General features: G+C 43.2%; 1 protein-coding gene across 2 annotated transcripts in view; it reads left to right on the top strand.

The window, feature by feature from the left end:
- FRMD4B (FERM domain containing 4B) overlaps nt 1-21,259 on the top strand; it is a 365,056-nt gene that overhangs the window by 2,349 nt on the left and 341,448 nt on the right. The window contains exon 1 of one of the 2 annotated variants that reach the window (XM_055414298.2): nt 10,882-11,318. The exons of the other annotated variant lie outside the window; for it this stretch is intronic. The gene's annotated coding sequence lies outside the window, so the exon portion shown is untranslated. Of the gene's footprint in view, nt 1-10,881; nt 11,319-21,259 lie in introns of those variants that run through there. 2 annotated transcript variants of the gene reach the window in all.

Below are 21,259 nucleotides of genomic sequence, written 5' to 3'. Positions count from 1 at the left end.
TGTGTGCACGCGGACACACACACACACGCACACATTCACCCTTACCTTTTGAACAGTGCTTATTATTGTTTTCTAAAAGATGGCCAGAAGAATTTATGCAATTCCAAGAACTTCTTGAACATAAGAGGCTTATCATTTCCTCATGACATCCGCAGATATTAATTAAACACTTCATTTGCTTCAATTCAGTAATGCAGGTGTAATGCATTTGAACACTATGATGATGGAAATCCACCTAAACTACTATTATAGTGAGGTCCGTTTTTCATGATCCCTGGGAAAAAGTTCTCAGAAGTCTCTTCGGAGCTTGCGAGCGATTGTCTTAAACTTCACTTGGTTTGGAAATGAATAATGGTTTTGAATTTGCATCTTAGTGGTGGGAAAGTTAATGGCTTCTCAAACAGGCAGACAACTGTGCATGAGCCTGACAAGCTAGAAAAGAATGGTCAGAGTTAAGTTCACCAGCCTCTCCAGAGTGGAAATGCAGTTTTCTCAGGACTGTTTACTTGACTGGCCTCTATTTCCAGCAAGCCTGAGAATCCGAGCTCTCCATTTGAGTCCACAGATTGAATCAAGACTCTGCAGTGCTTTTAAGCAGACAAAAAGGAAATTTTGGCTAACTGACAGTACAAATAAGGTACATGGAAAACAGTTAAAAATATCCTGTCCACCCCCCCTCCCCTGCAAAATGCCCTGTCTTGTACAGCCTGCAGTAATTGTCTGAAACTTCAGGAACTCTTCATTGTTATTTTACGCACATCACACACTTAAATGAAGGCATCAGTCTTATTATACTGCAAGGAATTTCTCTCTCTTTCTCTCTCCCTCTCTCCATCCCTCCCCCTAAATCTGCCCTAGAGATCTGATGTTAGCATGAAGGCACTATTTTAAAATACTCAGCGACTGCTGAGGTTCACTGAAATTATTATCTTCAGCTTACAGATAAATAAATCATGTAACTCAGCTCATCAGCAGCACTTGGGCATTAATTTCCTTAGATATCTCTCTTCTCTCTCTTTGCAGACATGGTTTTTGTTTTGCTTTAAAAGCCACTTACCTTTTTTTGGTAATTCATTTATATCTCGATCATTGAGATTCTTTTCTCTGTTAAGTGCGTGTCCTGTGTGGTCAGAGAGAAACTGTAAAGTAGTATTTTCTGTTGCTAGATGTTTGGTTTAGGAGCCAAACCTCCTATTTTCCTCGATAGCCTGTGTCAGTTTTTAAAAAAATCTCATTCTTTCCGGTGAAATCCATTTTTAACCTAATCTTATAAAGCAGTGTTTTTCAAAACGAAGTTCAGGAAATCAGTTCAGTGGGTCACATTAGTATTTTCCTTTTAAGTATTACAAAGACAGAAAATATCAGCATCATCTTAATATCAATAAAGGTTCTGTAGTTTCATGAACCTTTGAGTCCTTCCTGAATCTGACACTGTGCACGCTTTGTTGAATAAAGTATAATTCACACTATGACTTGCTATAAAAAAGGATGTGTTTGTATCATAAGTTGACAAACACCTAATTTAAATAGAATTAGAATATAGACATATATATATGTATATCCCATATAGAAAGATTTAATTTTCTAAAAGGTGCATAGGTAAGACTGATTTCAAGAGCATCTTCCTCAGGGTTGAACAGTGACTTCAGGATCTGATTAATTTTTTTCATCTTTCATTCTGCCTTTTTCTTCCTTCCTTTTTGTTCCTTGTTGGGTGACAATGACTGTAGCAGTTGCCAGTTTACACAATTCCAGATTCAAGACCAACAGAAAAAGCATAAACCCTCCTTCTCCAGTTGCTGAACAAAACATCTCAGCAGCAGTTCTGACTGGCCCAGTTGGCTTGGCTGAAGGAAACTTTTTGCCCTAGTGGGAGTCCCACGCAGGCCATGTAGACCGTGGATGCTGGAGACCTGGACCTCTAGGTGAATACAATTGCTGGGAAGTCGAATGAATGTTCGCCACAACACTCAAGTGCCTAACTCTACATAGACTGATTTCTGTTCTCTTTGATGCCCAAGATAATGGAGGACAAGCTGATTTATATTCAGGCAGATAGGTTTTCGCTATGATTTTTCATGTGTGTAAGGAAAACTTTAGCTGTCACTTTTACCTTGGTCAGTATCAAGATGTGCAGATCAAAATGTAGAACAGGTCAAAGCGATGGTGGTGTCTATACTTTCCGGTGACACTGAGGGGGAAAAAAAGGCAGATATGCTGATTTAAAACCCATTGCAGACCCCAAATCTCTTTTTTGCACCTATGTGCAAATCTTGGGAGGCAATTCTTTTAGTCAGTGTGTTGTGTGAATGTGGTGACCATGGTTATTTCCGTAGAGTCTTCCAGAAAATTCTTTGAAGAGTACAGCTTTGTAAGGCCCAAGGTGAATAAATTCTCTGCTCGGCAGCTCTTCAGCCTGGAGGTATTTATCTGAGTCAGTGTTGCTTCACCCCTGGGTGCTGCTTTTAATTGCCCTCTGTCACTTTATGTACAAGTATCCAGTGGGAAGGGGACCCTATTTGTGTTTTGCTGTGAGAATAATGTTGACTTCCAGCAGAGGATCCTGGAAGTCAGGTGATCATGCTGGCTTACTCGGGTCAGTCCTGGGTAATGTTTGTGACTCCAGTTTGAATGATTACTTATATAGTTACTTTACCTATAAAGGATGTTTTGGGGGGCCATGATTAGGGGTCTTCTTAATAAATTAAATTATAAAGAGCTCCTCTTAACAGGCAAGATTAAATGATATTTAAGAATGCATGCCAGGGCTTCCCAGGTGGCGCTAATGGTAAAGAATCCATCTAACAGTGCAAGAGGATGCATGTTTCCATGGTAAAAATAGAAAGCAAAGTGGCTTAACCTTTTTTGTGCTTTAATTTCTTCATCTCTAAAATAGGGAGAAAAGGAGTTCCTACCTCATTGTGTGAATAGAGGATAAAATAAAATTGTTTCATGCAGTGCCTGCTACATACTAAATATTTCATAAATGGTAACAGTTATTTGTGCCTTGATGAAGCTAGGAAAAATAGTAATAGTTATGTTTTTTTAATTGAACACTATGCGCCACATTTAAGTCTAAGAATTTTTTTAGCTATCATTTTCTTTATTTTTACAAGTCCTGTGATCTGAATGTTATGGCCATTTGTTGTTGTTATTACTCCCATTTTCCAGATGAGGAAAACTGAGATTTAATGAAATTAGCAAATAATGAAGCCATTACTTGCAACCCCCAGTCATTTTGATTCCAGAGCCTCTGCTCTCATTTATTATGTTATATTGTTAGACTTGGAAGGGAGTTTAGAGATAAACCAGCCTTCAAAAATGACCCCAATATGTGATATGACTTGGCAAGTTATTTAAGGGTGGTGCAGGCCAGAACCAAGGTTTTCTGCCTCCCACAACCATTGATATATTGAGGACAAATGCATCCACCCAACAAGGTGAGAGCAGGAACAAACTGGGAACACTGGATCTGGAGTTGGGAAGATGTCTTCTAATTCAGCTACAAAATGTCTAGTACTGTCTTACTGCTGCTGCTGCTAAGTCGCTTCAGTCGTGTCCGACTCTGTGTGACCCCATAGACGGCAGCCCACCAGGCTTCCCCATTCCTGGGATTCTCCAAGCAAAAACACTGGAGTGGGTTGCCATTTCCTTCTCCTAGGGTACGTAAACTCCTGGCGGTATATGAGTTAATTTTAGGTGATAGATGGAGAATGATTTTACTTTAGTGATTATTTTAATGTGTGCCAAAAGAATTTGTTTTTACACTCAGAACTTCAAACTTTATTAAATAATAAATTTCTTCTTACCTTGCCGAATAAATTATTAACAGACAATATTATTGCTTAGGGTGAAGCTAGCAAGACAGTGTCAATGTAAAATCACTTAAAAATATATATTAGGTGAAACATAGGGTGGGTAGTACTGGAAAATCACAAAAGCTATAAAAGGGAAGATGTGAATGACTGAAGTCTGGGAAATGCTGGATTAGAGCAATGTTTGTCCAACTCTGTGCCCAAGACTTAGTTGGGAATCAGATTCTGATTCAGTAGATCTGGGGTGGAGTATAAGATTCTGGATTTCCAGCAGGCTCCCGAACCAGTGGTGCTGGTCTGTGGACCATACTTCACCTAGGAAGGGATCAGAGAACCTAGAAGATTCTTTGACACATGCTGGGTGTTGCTGCTGCTGCTGCAAAGTCACATCAGTCGTGTCCGACTCTGTGCGACCCCATAGATGGCAGCCAAACAGGCTCGTCTGTCCCTGGGATTCTCCAGGCAAGAACACTGGAGTGGGTTGCCATTTTCTTCTCCAATGCATGAAAATGAAAAGTGAAAGTGAAGTCGCTCAGTCGTGTCTGACTCTCAGAGACCTCATAGACTGCAGCCCACCAGGCTCCTCCATCCATGGGATTCTCCAGGCAAGCGTACTGGAGTGGGGTGCCATTGCCTTCTCCGTGCTTGGTGTTGAGGAGGATTCAAAGAAGTGTAAGGTATAATGAAATACTACCTCACACTTGTCAAAATGGCTATTGTCAAAAAATCAAGTGACAAATGTTGGCAAGGATGTGGAGAAAAGGGAACCCTCTTACACTATTGGTAGGAATACAAATTGGTACAGCTACTATGGGAAACAGTCTATATGTTTCTGAAAAAAAAAAAAGACTAAACTAAAAGTAAAAGTAATACTACTATATGACCCAGCAGTTCCACCCTGGGTATATATCTGAAAGAAACAAAAATACTAATTTGAAAAGATACATGCACCCCAACTGAAGGCAGGAGGAGAAGGGGACAACAGAGGATGAGATGGGTGGATGGCATCACCGACTCGATGGCCATGAGTTTGAGCAAGCTCCGGGAGTTGGTGATGGACAGGGAAACCTGGTGTGCTGCAGCCCACGGGCTCGCAAAGAGTTGCACACGACTGAGTGACTGAACTGGACTGAATGTACCCCAGCATTCATAGCAGCATTATTTGTCCCTCAACAGATGAATGGATAAAGAAAATGTGATATATTGGGTTGACTTTTTCCTTCACACGTATATATACACACCCATATACTCACAATGGAATAATACTACTCGGTCTTAAAAACAGAATGGAATTTCCCTGTTTCAGCAACATGGGTGGACTTTGAGAGTGTTATGCTAAGTGAATTAAGTTCAAAAGAGACAAAGATGCATGTAGAATATAAAAAATAAAACAAATTGGTGAATGTAACAGAAAGAAACAGACTCATAGACACAGAGAACACATTAATGGTGACCAGTGGGGAGAGGGAAGGAGGGAGGGGCAAAATAGGGGCAGAGGATTAAGAGGCACAAACTACTAGGCGTAAAATAAATAGGCTACAAGGATATATTGTACAACACAGAGAATATAGCCAATATTTTATGATAACTATAAATAGATCATACCTTTTAAAAATTGTGGGTAACTATATTGTACACCTGTAACTTATATTCAGTTCAGTTAAGTTTAGTCGCTCAGTCGTGTCTGACTCTTTGCGACCCTATGAATTGCATGGACTGCAGCACTCCAGACCTCCCTGTCCATCACCAACTTCTGGAGCTTACTCAAACTCAGGTCCATTGAGTCAGTGATGCCATCCAAACATCTCATCCTCTGTCGTTCCCTTCTCCTCCCGCCCCCAATCCTTCCCAGCATCAGTCTTTTCCAGTGAGTCAACTTGTCGCATGAGGTGGCCAAAGTATTGGAGTTTCAGCTTTAGCATCAGTCCTTCCAATGAACACCCAGGATTGATCTCCTTTAGAATGGACTGGTTGGATCTCCTTGCAGTCCAAGGGACTCTCAAGCGTCTTCTCCAACATATCATACATCAACTATTTTTCAAAAACCAAAAACCATAGAGAAAGATAAGGGAATCCCATTTCCCAGAAGCTTAAGCTGGTTGGGGAGAAAAGATGTGAAGGAAGGTGGGTGGTAAACTCCCCCATCCAGGGAAAGTGCAACACAGGAGAGGGGTGCTGAGACCATGGTCTGCCCCAGAGATGCCGCAGTGGGGTAGCAGGAAGGGGTGGGGTTTCGGTTTGGTCTGAAAGATTTGTAGCGGCAAGTGGAGAGTTCCCAGACAGGTTTGATGCACAGGAGGAAGGGTGCAAGAAGCAGATAAGAGTCCAAAAAAAAAACGCCTGCACCTACAAAGTGGAAATTTCAGTAACAATCTGATCAACACACTGAAACATTCACTCCGAATAAGCTCTATCTTCTAAACAAGCCCCGTTTCCTGGTCCTAATAGTCCGCATTGACTCTATCAGTGCCAGCTACTTGCCACGTGCTTCCCAGACAGTATATATTTCATTCTGTCTCCACCATGAGCCACAATAGCTCACACTTTGTAGAGGTGAAAAGGGAGGCTTGGAGGGGCTGCACCCTTGTTCAGAAATCACAGCTGGTTAGTGACAGACCTGGAATTCAGAGTCAGCTGGGTCTGTGCTCTTGGACGACATGCTGCAAGTGACTCTGCTTTGTGTTATCCCTGACAGTCACAGCCAGAGAGGCTCAGCTCTCTCTCCAGAGAGCATACCTCACCAGAGATGCTAACGGCTCATCTTGTTTCAGATGAGAATATTGCCCCCCAAAACAGGTCCTGAACCCTCAGCCAGAGATGATTATATTTCTGCTTTGCTGAATAATCCATGACCAGACAGCAGTTTTTAGTATTGTGACCTTCCATGAGAAATAGGTTCAAAACTGGCCCCTTGCCCTACCGCTTTCTCCTGCAAATAAACACTGAATGTTTTGTTGCAACACGGAGGCACTTTCCTTAGGAAGTAACCAAGTAGCCCAGAGAGACAGTTATTGGAAATAATTATGCCTCTGCCACAGCATGGGGCCCATCACTGCCCCTCCTGATTTTCAAAAGGTCTTTCTGGAATACCAGCATCCATCTTCCAGCTGGTGCTTATAACAGCCGACAGCGTCGGTAGGGAACCTGACAATGGATGAGGCCTGAGGATTGTTTTCTAGCTTCCCTTGTTGCACCTGACTGAGCCTAGCCATCAATTCAGTCCTCACCAAAGAGCAGGGGGACCATATGTGACCTGAATGGGAGGCCCAGATCACAGAGCCAGCTCTGGCCCTGGTTCATCCAAGTGTAATACTGCAGCAGGGTTCTGTCAGATGAGGGAGGAGTTGGGGAGAAAGAATTGTGATCCTGGGTGGAGAGTCCGAAAGGGTGAGTTCTGATCCCATCTCAGCAGCACAGTGACCTTGCTGCTGCTGCTGCTAAGTCACTTCAGTCATGTCCGACTCTGTGTGACCCCATAGATGGAAGCCCACCAGGCTCCCCCGTCCCTGGGATTCTCCAGGCAAGAACACTGGAGTGGGTTGCCATTTCCTTCTCCAATGTGTGAAAGTGAAAAGTGAAAAGTGAAGTCACTCAGTCGTGTCCGACCCTTAGCGACCCCACAGACTGCAGCCTACTGGCTCCTCCATCCATGGGATTTTCTAGGCAAGAGTACTGGAGTGGCTTGCCATTGCCTTTTCCGACAGTGACCTTAGCCATGTTAATTACCTCTCTGATTTCTCAAGTAGGGGATGATATTTACATTATGAACTACCAGACATGTGCTCAGACTTCAAATCTTATTAAAGATTTGCACTTTATCCATAGCCATTGCACTCTTCTCACTTTAAAACTTCTAAAAGGGCTCGGAGAACACCTCCCCGTGTTCAGAGGGATGGAGAAGAGACAAGATGAACGTAGAGAATTAAGAGATACAAACTACTATGTATAACACAGAGAAGCTACAAGGATATATTGTACAGCCAAGGGAATAGAGCCAGTATTTTCTATCTTTTAAATGGAGTATAAGCTATAAAAATATTGAATCACTATGTTGCACACCTGAAACTAATATAGTACTGTAAATTAACCATATTTTTTCTTAAAGTCTCAGATAAATGCATTTAAAAGAGCTTCTTTATCTTTAGTGTGTTGGTTGGTGGAACATTTCAGTAATGTTATTTGCTGTGCGGTAAAAATGATCTTCAGTGTAACTTCTCCTATCAAGTAACCTTTCAGTTTTAAACAGATCTTGAAACATTAAGGTAGTGTGACTTCTTTGATTAATCAAGAAAGTTAAGGGTATTTGCTGCTACTGCTGCTGCTGCTAAGTCACTTCAGTCGTGTCCGACTCTGTGTGACCCCATAGATGGCAGCCCACCAGGCTCCCCCGTCCCTGGGATTCTCCAGGCAAGAACACTGGAGTGGGTTGCCATTTCCTTCTCCAATGTGTGAAAGTGAAAAGTGAAAGTGAAGTCGCTCAGTCATGTCTGACTCGTAGCGACCCCATGGACTGCAGCCTACTAGGCTCCTCCGTCCAGGGGATTTTCTAGGCAAGAGTACTGGAGTGGCTTGCCATTGCCTTCTCCGAAGGGTATTTGAGGCCACCACAAATGAAGTGATTGCATCCACTTAAACGTGCAAGTTGAAATGCTGGACCCTGATTAAGTAATAAAAACCATGTGCCCTTAGACTGGGAACAGAAAGCCCAGTCCCCATGCGACCGTAAGACACAAATTGAGGACATATCATGGTAATTTGCTCCAACTGTGTTAAATTAATTCAATTTGTATTTTGAAGAGAAAAAAAAAAAGAAGCATGCTGTTTTATATAGTTCCCTGTGCCCACTCTAGCTGTACTTTCACTGCCTGGAAGAATGGGCTGTCCAGTTTACTAGGGGTCAAAAGTTTGATTCAAACAAATTAAGAGTAAGAAAGTATTTTTACAATGATTCAGCTGCTTTAAACAGTTCGAGTCATGAGTGGTTCTTGGTGCCCTGTCTAGCACTGAGCTTGATTACGCTTGGAAAAGCGTAGTGGTGGAGTATCATTGGTCCTTTTCAGATCTCAGAGGAAAGCTATGAAAAACGGGTATCTAAGATTGATAGTTTGTCGGCAAATGTTCATTCTATTGGATAGATTCTCTCACTGGATAATAAAAGGTGGAAATATTAACTGCCTTTCAGAGTACACAGTGCAAACTTCCACCCGACCCTTCTTTGGTTTCACTGATAACAGCATTGTCAAGGAATAAGACATTTGTTTCATTGAAGTGATTTTTCCAGGTGATTAAAGCTTACCTCTGCCCACCTACATTATATTTTTGCTTGAAGTGGTTCTGATGGAAACATGACACGTGCTTCTTTACTTTTTTACATGGAGTTTACAAATGTAGATACAACTTTCCTTGACTTGGGCTTCTCATGATAAACATTCATTTTCGTCTCTTGCCATCATCCTCTTACTGTTTGACAGCAGACTTGTGTTGGGCTGAGTGACTTTGTATAAATAATCACATATTTTTATTCTTTGTAGTTATCATTATTCCTAATAATAGAGCTCCTCTGGGTAGTTAGCAAATCCCAGGCAGGGTGCTAAGAATGTCATATACGTTATAGTCTTGGTTAATCTGCCTGATTCTCTCCCCTTGCCCCCACCAAGAAATGAGATTATTCCTTCCATTTAGGGTGAGAAAACTGAGGTTTAAAAAAATAGTAAGTGGTGGAGCTGGAATTTGAACTTGGGTCTCTAACTGCAGGATGTCTGTTGCTAGGTGTTACAAGAGTTGCCTCTGGCTCTGTTTCTCCTCTCTGCATATTTCTGTCTCTCCTCCTACTTCTGAAACCTTCCCCCAAGTAAAAGCCCAAGATGAGTTCTGTGTCTTTTTTACAGAGCATTTGTTGGTATCTTTTTCCTTCAGTGGGGTTCTGAGAATATTTTGCTGATTCCTAAGTTCCCAGGCGTCTTCTGCACAGTTGCAGTTTCTGGAGGTCAAACCTGCGAGTTCATCACTATGTGTGCTAAGGCTTTGGGTGGATTGGTTATAGCAGGGGTCCCCAACCTCTGGAATCTAATGCCTGATGATCTGAGGTGGAGCTGATATAATAATAGTAGAAATAAAGGGCACAGTAAATGTAATGTCCCGAAACCGATCCCCTCAACCCCGTGGTCCACAGAAAAATTGTCTTCCATGAAACAAGTCCCTGGTGCCAAAAAGGTTGGGGATCACTGGGCTATAGAATTTACTGCATTATGATTTAATAAGATAATCAAGAAAACTGCAATCAGAGGAATGCCTGACAAGTCTATAATTTAGGGGTTGACAAACTTTTTTCTGTGAAGGGCCGGTTACTAAATATATTAGGTTTTGCAGGCCATACGGTCTGGGTTGTAGCTACCTAAATCAGTCTTTACATGGCAACAGTAGCCACAGATAAGACATAAAATGATACATGAAGCTGTATTCAAGTGAAACCTTATTTACAAAAATAAGCAGTGGGCAGGGATTGACCCACAGGCTTGTAGTTTGTCAACACCTGTTACAAAGGACAAAAGAGCCACTCAGGGTATTTAAAAAACCAAGCTAGGATGAGAGTTCAGAGGCTGTGTAGAGCAGTGATTTCACCCAGAGACTCTGGATACAATGCCTGGATGTGTCTCCCATCTTACCCACTAACTGCTGTAACTTAGCCGGTTATCTTAACCTCTCTGTTCCTCGATTTTCTGTCTCTAAGGTTAGGACAATAATAGTCCTTCCCTTTCAAGATTGCTCTGCAAATTAAAGGAATTGTTTGTCAAGTACTGAGAACGATGCCCAGAGCACATTTACGTTTTTAAAGTGATGCCAAACTTAAATGTCAGCTGAAATAAAACAACTGTCTCTAGTTTTTTGGTTGTAAAAATCAGAGTGAAATTGAAGAGTGTGACTTTGGTTTTCCTTTCTCATCTGTGTCTCTGCTTTGCTGCTGTTTGGATGTGGCTGGCTGTGGGGTAACACAACATTCTTAGTTAAGGCAATGAATTTGGAAACATTCTCTATCTCTTCCCTTTCACCCCCTTCACTCAATTGATCAAGATGGGGCTTGGCAGGTGTACTCCCCACTTGTGAAGCTCTGGGTTCTCTATTCTATTTGGGGGTGAAAGGCAACCTGTAAAATAGTTGCCTCACGTGTGTTCAAAAGGATACCACTGACACTCATTTGCTCCGCTCTGGGTTCTCTCTCACCTTTCTTCTCCTGGGCATCCAGCTATTTTTAGTGACATGTTTTAATCAGAGATGAACTTGTGAATATCTTTGGCCCCAAAATAAAAGAGTATGTCACAGCTGAATGAGAGCTGGGGGAGTCATGCCCCAGGTCTGAGGACATAAATAGCAGAGGGCGTGAATGCATCAGGATGTGGGAATCTCTGTGAAGCAGAATCCACATGTGTTGTGTGCAGCACAATGTGGAAGGAAGACCTGGGAATTTGAAGGTTAAAGTGAGAGTGATGTTGTGTATCAGATAAGGTAATTTTGGCCGTGAAGTTGACATGTGAGTCTTCGGAGGAAAGTTGTAAGTAGATCTGGAACCAGAAAGATAACGTGTTTGATTCCAGAGTCTGTCACCCAGTTGTGCTTACATTGTGCAGATCAGGAAACCTTCCTGAGCCTCAAGAGGAAGGTTACTCCCAACCCTGCAGTGTGTGTAAAACAATAGGTTAAGATAACAAGACATCATTCTTAAAGTTCTCTTGTTGATGGGTCACTGTCAGACTCAAAAAACTAATAATAGTGATTAATTCTTGATTGAAAATTTTGGGTAAAGATGTCTTTTCTTTCTTCCCTTTTTTATATTATTCTTTCAAGTCTGCATCCTTGAAATGGCCAAGTGCAGGAATGGTAGACAGAATGTACATACTAAGGATGGAGGGGGAGGTGAGAAGCTTCGAGTTGTTTGGGCCCACGTTATGAGTCATCTGGCAGGCATGTCCTCTCGATGACCTGTTCCCACACCAGGAGATGGCAGATCTTCAAGGTGGAAAGTATCTGGGTCCCTCTACTACTGTGTTGGCCAGAGCACTGCTATCAGCACCCACCCGCTGCTAGGCCATTCTCTACTTGGACTTGGACTCGAACCAGAACCAATCTAAACCACTCTTGCTTGGTCTGTGCTCCAACCAAGAATCTATGTTGTAACTGATATAAAGGTTTGACACATGACTTATCTTCAGCCAACTGGGAGTTGCTAGAAAGATCATGGGAGTTGGAGCCAGAAGAACTGAGTTTAATCTTAGTTCTGTCACTTGCTAACAGGATAATATTGAGTAAGAAACTAGCCTAAACCTCTTCTGTGACTGACATGCATTACCATATTTAGTATTCTGCAGCAAGCCTCTGGGGGTAAAATGCCTGGCACAGTGCTTGGCACAAAGTCAACAATCAATGAAAGATGTCTATTGATGTTATTCATATGAGGATTAATTATTCACAATGCTGAGTTGTTGCTGATCAACTCAAGCGGTGTTAGTAACTTTATACCTGCTGGCTCTGAGGTCTGGAATGAGTTTTGCTAATTTCTGAAGTGGTTGGGTGATCCATGGCCAGTGAGCGGGCCAGCAGAAACCAGAAGTTCCCTTAGCCCCTGTGTGTGGCATTTACCTATCTTGGGTAAAGGATATGTCTTAGGATAAAGTAGACAGGCTCCTGGGGTGGAGACTTCTGATCCCTCACAAAGGGTGAGGGTGGAGCTAAGGGTGAGGCACCTGCTGATCAAGAAAAAACTATGAGTCTTTTCCCTGACTCACCTGGGAAGCCAAAACCTTAGCACCTACCTGACACCAGTTCCTCCATTCTGAATAACAGAACCCCAGTCTTATTTGAGGTGGTAGTGTACTTTGCTAAAACACTACATTTCCCTTCCTCCCACAAAATTAAATATGGCCAGCTGACCAACTGCTGACCAGTGAGTTTTAAGCAGTGTTCTTTGGGATGTTCAGGAAGGATCCCAATTGGGAGCTGACACAAGTGGAAGACTTGCTTTTTTGCCTTTCCATCCTCCTCCTCTTCCTGCTGTCTAGAACATAGAAATGATGGGTGGAGCTTCAGCAACTTTTCTGTGACTTTGAAGGCAGAAGCCGCAGGCTCAGGATGGCAAGGTTGAAGATAGAGGGGACCTTCAGTCTGCATGAAAAGGCTCCCTGCCCAAATTTCCAAGCGCCATCCAAAGATCCTCCCTATTATTCTGGCTTTATGTGTATGAATGAGCCTTGGCCTCATTTTATATTATGTATTTCAAAAGCTTTCAAGACTACGAGTCCCAGTGCTGAAGAACTGCATAGCTACTCTCATCCTCTTGTGTGGCTAGGTTAATTCCTTCATCCTGCTTGCAAACTTCTAGAGTCCAGCTTCCCAGCCAAATAAGCATACGATGCCATTGTTCTGTCCGTTGCACTAAGGACTGGTCATTTTTGTGCTTAACTGCTCTCTAATTGTTTTGATTTGTTGTTTACTGGCCTTTCCGGGTGGTTGGGAAGTTTCTTCCAAATACTGTAACACTACTTCTTGTTTTCTGTCCTGAATATGTGGAAGGATTCCTGATGACTGTTCCCTCAGAGGAGGGATCCTTGGGAAAGGCCTTAGAAAAATATCCAGTGGGGTAACCTGAGATTTGCAGCCTCCTGGTCATTTCTGCTCAGTGAATAAACTTGACACTCTGCTGGTTATTCATCTGTTGATTATCATCTCCAAGCCCATCCTGTTCGCCTCTAAACTATGATCTGAGGTAGATGTCTGTATGCTACGTTTGTCACAGCCCCTTATTAGCTGGCTTCTGGTTAGGCTGTCAGTGGGAGGTGTTGACCATGGATAGGGATGGGAGAAAGGATTTATTTCTGTTTCCATCTCAAGTTTGCATCTTCTCAGCAGCCGCGGACTTCAGTGGTGCTTTAGCCTGCAAATGTGTACTTGAGAGGGAAGACTGATCCAGTCCAATATTTACAAACGTCATCATCTGAAGGCTGAGGGACACTTTTAACCAAAGCCTGTTTCTTTTACCTCCTGGTTGGCACACAGAGAAATTCTGTATTCAATTTCCCCTTCAACAGTACGTGAACCAAGAACTTCCAGATGTACAAGTTGGGTTTAGAAAAGGCAGAGGAACCAGAGATCAAATTGGCAACATTTGTTGGATCACAGCAAAAGTAAGAGAATTCCAGAAAAAGATCTACTTCTTCTTTATTGAGTATACTAAAGCCTTTGACTTGTGGATTACAACAAACTGTGGAAAATTCTTAAAAAGGTAGGAATACCAGACTGTCTTACCTACGTCCTGAGAAACTAAAGAAGCAACAGTTAGAACTGGACATGGAACAACAGACCAGTTCAAAATTGGGAAAGAAGTACATCAAGGCTGTATATTGACACCTTGCTTATTTAACTTATATGCAGAGTACATCATGCAAAATGCCAGGCTGGATGAAGCACAAGCTGGAATCAAGATTGTTGGGAGACATATAAATAACCTCAAATATACAGATGCTACCACTCTAATGGCAGAAAGTGAAGAGGAACTAAAGAATCTCTTGATGAGGGTGAAAGAAGAGAATGAAAAAGCTGGCTTAAAACTCAACATTCAAAAAACTAATATCATGGCATCCAGTCCCATCACTTCATGGTAAATAGATGGGGAAACAATGGAAATAGTGACAGGCTTTTCTTGGGCTCCCCAGACCACTGAGGCCAGTTACTGCAACCATGAAATTAAAAGACTTTTGCTTCTTGGAAGGAAAGCTATGACAAAACTAGACAGCACATTAAAAAGAAGAGACATCACTTGGTTGACAAAGGTCTGGTATAGTCAAAGCTATGGTTTTTCCAGAAGCCATTATGGATGTGAGAGTTGGACCATAAAGAGGGATGAATGCTGAAGAATTGACACTTTCAAAGTGTGGTGCTGGAGAAGAATCCCTTGGACTGCAAGGAGATCAAACTAGATAGTCTTAAAGGAAATAAATCCTGAATATTCATTGGAAGGACTGATGCTGTAGCTGAAGCTCCAATACTTTGGCCACCTGATGCAAAGAACTGACTCCTTAGAAAAGACACTGATGCTGGGAAAGATTGAAGGCAGGAGGAGAAGGGGACGACAGAGGACGAGCTGGTTGGATGGCATCACCAACGCAATGGACATGAGTTTGAACAAACTCAGGGAGATAATGAAGGACAAGGAAGCCTGGCATGCTGCAATTGATGGGATCGTAAAGACTCAAATATGACTGAGCAACTGAACAACGACAACAGTGGCCTCCCCTGCTGGAGGTTTGTGGTGGGGGAGAGCAGGAGGCTGAGCTCTGGCTAGTGGAATGAGGGCAGAAGTGTCTTTTGCTGTTACTGTGTAAGGTGCCATACAAGGTGCCTCCACTACTTTCCCGACCTTTACCCTCATTTGCCTTCTGGATGCAGAAGATCTGGTGCCCAATCCTGAAGCTCTGGGAGTTGACACACTAGAAGGTAGGATCCTGGGATGCCCAGACGATTTCAGTAAGCAGAATTCCTTTCTACGCCACAGCTGTCCTGCCCGGGATCATGACACAATGAGAAAGCAACCTTTAATGTGTTCACCCCATGAGATCTGGCGGTTGGTTTTTATATACATCAGCTTTTCATACCTTAACTAGTACGTGGACAGACTTCTGAAATTATAATTTTGGACCCCAAGGCCTCTTGCATCCCAAGAATCAGTCAGAAAATGGCTTGGAATAATAAGTGAATTAATCAAAGTACCACTAAACACCTGCCGACTTCACAACTTGTTAGAGGTTTCATCGTTCATTAATTCATCCTTTCAGGAAATAATTTTTTTTAAATATTTATTTATTTGGCTGCACCAGGTCTTAGTTGAGACATGCAGGATCTTTTAGTTGTGGCATGTGGAATTTTGTTCCCCAACTAGGGATTGAACTTGCGCCCCCTTCATTGGGAGAATGAATTTCTAGCCACTGGACCACCAGGGAAGTCCCAGGAAACACTTTTTGAGTACCTGCAGTGATTGTGTGAGGGACCATGAGGACCCTAAAGATTGAGAGAGTGTGACTTGGGGAGGGATGTAACTTTGGATTAGCAATGGAATAAAGCCTCTCTCTCAGAGAAGGCAAAGGCAACCCACTCCAGTACTCTTGCCTGGAAAATCCCATGGATGGAGGAGCCTGATAGTCTGCAGTCCATGGGGTCGCTACGGGTTGGATACAACTGAGTGACTTCACTTTCACTTTTCACTTTGCATTGGAGAAGGAAATGGCAACCCACTCCAGTGTTCTTGCCTGGAGAATCCCAGGGACGGGGGGAGCCTGGTGGGCTGCTGTCTATGAGGTCACACAGAGTCAGACACAACTGAAATGACTTAGCAGCAGCAGCAGCAGCAAAGCCTCTCTCTAGAGTCTGTGTTTCATCTGAGGTAGAAAGCTGAGACTTGGAGAAGGGAATGGCAACCCACTCCAGTATTCTTACCTGGAGAATCCTGTGGACAGAGGAGCCTGGTGGCTGCTGTCCATGGAGTCACACAGAGTCAGACACAACTGAAGTGACTTAGCAGCAGTGGCAGCAGCAGCAGAATGCTGAGAAGGAAGCAGTCCTGTGAATACCTGGGCAGGTGTGCACTCCCAGCAGATGGTGTGGCTAATGCAAAGGCCGGAAGTAGGAACATGTCTGCTAAGTTTTAAGAACAGAAAATGAGCCAGTGTGATTGGAGCAGAGTGAGCAGGGGAGAGAGTGGTAAGATGAGATTAAATAATGGTGTGCATTGTACACCACGTTGGTTGTGCCTTTGTATTTTATTCTGAGTCCACTGGGAAGCCAATGGGATAGTAAGCTGAGAGGTGACAGGATCTGATTCACAACAGCATTTAAGTGTTGATTCCCCCGGGATGAAATAGACACTCACTCCAGACAGAGTTCTAAGGGTGATCTCCTGGGAATACCTAGAACAATGTCAAAATAGGAGAGTGCTGAAGACATGAACCAAATCTGGACTCCATGATGAATCTGTTTCTTTGACTGTAACCTTTGTTATCCATTGCTTTTGCTATTATAATCATGCATAATGACCTTCCTTGGGGAGCCCTGCACATTGCCTGAAGCAGTTAACACATCCCCTCCTTGAGGTTGGTCATTCCAAGAGTTTTTTCAAGATAAGGGTCTTTACTTCCTCAACTCCTCCACCTCTCTGTCCTGTAAAAGAACCTGGCTTTCAGACCCAGACAGGATGGTTATTTTGAAGCATTAGTCTTCCATCTTCTCTGTCAGTCAGCTTTCTGAATAAAGTCATATTCCAGTACTCTTGCCTAGAAAATTCCATGGATGGAGGAGCCTGTGGGCTACAGTCTATGGGGTTGCAAAGAGTCGGACACGACTGAGCGACTTCACTTTCACTTTCCTTGCCTTAACACCTCATCTCTTGGTTAATTGGCCTGTCGTAAAAAGCTAGTGGAGGTGATGGAATTCCAGTTGAGCTATTTCAAATCTTGAAAGATGATGCTGTGAAAGTGCTGCACTCAATATGCCAGCAAATTTGGAAAACTCAGCAGTGGGCACAGGACTGGAAGAGGTCAGTCTTCATTCCAATCCCAAAGAAAGGCAATGCCAAAGAATGCTCAAACTACCGCACAATGCACTCATCTCACATGCTAGTAAAGTCATGCTCAAAATTCTCCAAGTCAGACTTCAGCAATATGTGAACCGTAAACTCCCAGATGTTCAAACAGGTTTTAGAAAAGGCAGAGGCACCAGAGATCAAATTGCCAACATCCGTTGGATCATGGAGAAAGCAAGAGAATTCCAGAAAAGCATCTATTTCTGCTTCATTGACTATGCCAAAGCCTTTGACCATGTGGATCACAATAAACTGTAGAAAATTCTGAAAGAGATGGGAATCCCAGACCACCTGACCTGCCTCTTCAGAAACCTGTATGCAGGTCAGGAAGCAACAGTCAGAACTGGACATGGAACAACAGACTGGTTCCAAATAGGAAAAGGGGTACATCAAGGCTGTATATTGTCACCTTGCTTATTTAACTTCTATGCAGAGTACATCATGAGGAACGCTGGGCTGGAAGAAGCACAAGATGGAATCAAGATTGCTGGGAGAAATATCAATAACCTCAGATATGCAGATGACACTACCCTTATGGCAGAAAGTGAAGAGGAACTCAAAAGCCTCTTGATGAAAGTGAAAGAGGAGAGTGAAAAGGTTGGCTTGAAGCTCAACATTCAGAAAACAAAGATCATGGCATCTGGTCCCATCACTTCATGGGAAATAGATGGAAAAACAGTGGAAACAGTGTCAGACTTTATTAATTTGGGCTCCAAAATCACTGCGGATGCTGATTGCAGCCATGAAATTAAAAGACGCTTACTCCTTGGAAGGAAAGTTATGACCAACCTTGATAGTACATTAAAAAGCAGAGCCGTTACTTTGCCAACAAAGGTCCATCTAGTCAAGGCTATGGTTTTTCCCGTGGTCATGTATGGATGTGAGAGTTGGACTGTGAAGAAAGCTGATCGCCGAAGAATTGATGCTTTTGAACTGTGGTGTTGGAGAAGACTCTCGAGAGTCCCTTGGACTGCAAGGAGATCCAACCAGTCCATTCTAGAGGAGATCAATCCTGGGTGTTCATTGGAGGGACTGATGCTGAAGCTGAAACTGCAATACTTTGGCCACCTCATGCGACGAGTTGACTCACTGGAAAACACTCTGATGCTAGGAAAGGTTGGTGGCAGGAGGAGAAGGGGACGACAGAGAATGAGATGGCTGGATGGCATCACCGCCTCTGTGGACATGAGTTTGAGTGTACTCCGGGAGTTGGTGATGGACAGGGAGGCCTGGCGTGCTGTGATTCATGGGGTCGCGGAGAGTCGGACACGACTGAGCGACTGAACTGAACAGATGGTGAGCAGACCGAGCTTAGACTTTGTAACAGGAACAAGCACCTTAAAGGGAAGGCCAGAAGGGATGGATAAGCCTTTCTATATTTTTCTGACTTTCATTCTTCTCTTTCATTATCATTATTGAGCTTCTCCTTAAAGTACAACTGGAGATGAATGCTTTGGGTGCCTGTGGTTTATTTTAGGAGGAAATCTCAAGGAGCAGGGGTTTGTAAACAAGTGTTGAAAGGGAAAAAAAAAGGCACAACCTAAAAGTGCAGAATTAGGTTTTAGTCGGTGGATTTGCTGAGGGTTTAAGCCTGGAAGCAGTGCTCTCAGGTAAGAGAGGGACCAGAATAAAAGGGACTATTTGCAACAAAATCCAGGTAGTCAGAATATCAAAAGATTACTGTTAATTAAAAAAAGATACCTTTAAAGTTGATGAATTTAGCACTTTTCTATGAATGGGAAGGTGCAAGAGTCTAGACTTACTGAAATCATTTTTTTGATATGCGCTGTAACTATCTAGAGCTGCTGCTGCTACTGCTAAGTCACTTCAGTCGTGTCCGACTCTGTGTGACCCCATAGATGGAAGCCCACCAGGCTCCCCCGTCCCTGGGATTCTCCAGGCAAGAACACTGGAGTGGGCTGCCATTTCCTTCTCCAATGTGTGAAAGTGAAAAGTGAAAGTGAAGTCGCTCAGTCATGTCCGACCCTTAACGACCCCACGGACTGCAGCCTACTAGGCTCCTCCATCTAGAGCTAATACCTGTTTTTTTTCCACCTTGAATCCCCTCAGGGTGCCCAATCAGGGGTGCCTGCAGTGGCCTGTGGTTTGAAGGTCACAGGTCACAACATCCTTTGTCTACTGATGTGGCAGGTGACAGTTCCTTATCCACACAGGAGGAAGGATGCAGATGCACACCGTCACCAGAGGGCAGCTGCACCTTCATCCCACTTGGGGTTGCTCTCTGAGACGCCATGCTAAATGCACCTTTGAATTTTTCCACACACTGGGAGGAAAACAGGATTATTTTTCCATGGGCTCTTGGCCCCCTTGGTCGTACATACTTCTTGAGTGTAAGCTGCCTCATATTTCCAGGTTCACTTAGACCTCGCACTGAGTGCTCCTGGCAAACTTCCAAGCTGAGCCCCAGGGTATAAAGCCTCAAGGCCTTCTCCTGTAGGCTTTAGCATTAAATGCTCTTTTAAAATGGTGGGTTTTGTTTCCACAAATGTCCAAGAAGCTAGCCAGAGAGTAAAAGGGTCTGGGTAGGGGAAATAGAAAATGGCAGCCAAAATGCCAGCAGAAGCCCCGAGGCATGGAAAGGAAGAGAAGGCTGCCTGTTGGAAGAAATGAGATATGACTCTTTTTCAACAAAAAATTTTGTTTGTTGCATGCTGTGGTTTCTTCTCTCTCTCTCTCACACACGCACACACACACACAGAGTATAAACCACATGGAACGACTTTTGCCCTCCCCCCCAAATAATACCATTCTCTTGACTTAGATCCTTTGTACAACCTCCTTCTCTTGCTCCTCCCCAGCCATACACACATACCCGCTTTGCCTGACTATTTCTCATTTATCCCTGAAGACCCACATCTCAATTTGATGGCTTTCCTTAACTTTCTAATCCTGGTAATAATATACACTGTCTTAGAGCTTTTTGATTTGTCAACTTGAAAAATATGCACAACCTAAAAGTTGAGTTGCATTTTATTCAGCAGGAATTTTTCAGACTTCACACCTAGGAGGCAGCAGCTCTACCCTGAGAGAACTGCTCCAATCAGGTGAAGGGAAGACCCAGGTTATATGGAAGTTTTGTAACAAAGGACAGGTAGTCTGAACATCAAAAGAGTATTTTTAATTGAAATAAACCAGATATCTCAAGGAATTTAGTGCTTTTTGTGGATGGAATGATCCAAGAGTCTGGGCTCACTGAAATTATTCCTTTGATATGCACCTCTCCTATCTGGGGCCAGTATCTGTGTTTTTATATCCTGAGTTTCTTCAGGGCTCACCTAAGGGAATGGCTGCAGTCTGACAGCTGCTAGATGGCAGATATTCTTTTCCTTCCCGAGTTTCCTCAGTGCTGCAATCACTAATGACTGTGACATCTTTTGTTTACTGATATAGTAGGAAATATTCCATTTCTCAAATTGTAAGAACCAAACCCCCACTCAGAGTTCAAGTTAAAAACGATCAACCAAGCAAATGGATGTAGGGTAGTGTTTCTTTCTCAGAATGTAATTCCATAGACTGCTTACCTCAGGATCACTAGGGTGCTGGTTCTAAATACCCATCCCTGCAGGCTTCCCACACCTGCTCAACCCCAAATCTAAGGAACTGGCACATAAGCAAGCTGCCTGGATGTTTCTTCTGCATATCCATTTTCAAGAGCCACTGCTCCAGGAGATTCGCCCAGTGCTCTTTGCAAAGAGCAGTACCTATAACTGGGCCTGAGAGGAACCAGAACTTTGTCAAGCATCTTAGATTGTAGAAGTTTGATTTCTTGTTTCCCCACTGGTCTCCTTACTTGCTCTCCTTT

Source organism: Moschus berezovskii, chromosome 24 (genome assembly GCF_049115385.1).
Source record: "Moschus berezovskii isolate FMDL1 chromosome 24, NW_MosBer_1.0, whole genome shotgun sequence".
In the NCBI taxonomy this organism is placed as follows: Eukaryota; Metazoa; Chordata; class Mammalia; order Artiodactyla; family Moschidae; genus Moschus; species Moschus berezovskii.
Note: the sequence above shows the minus strand (reverse complement) of the source record. Positions and strands in the feature narration are given on the sequence as shown.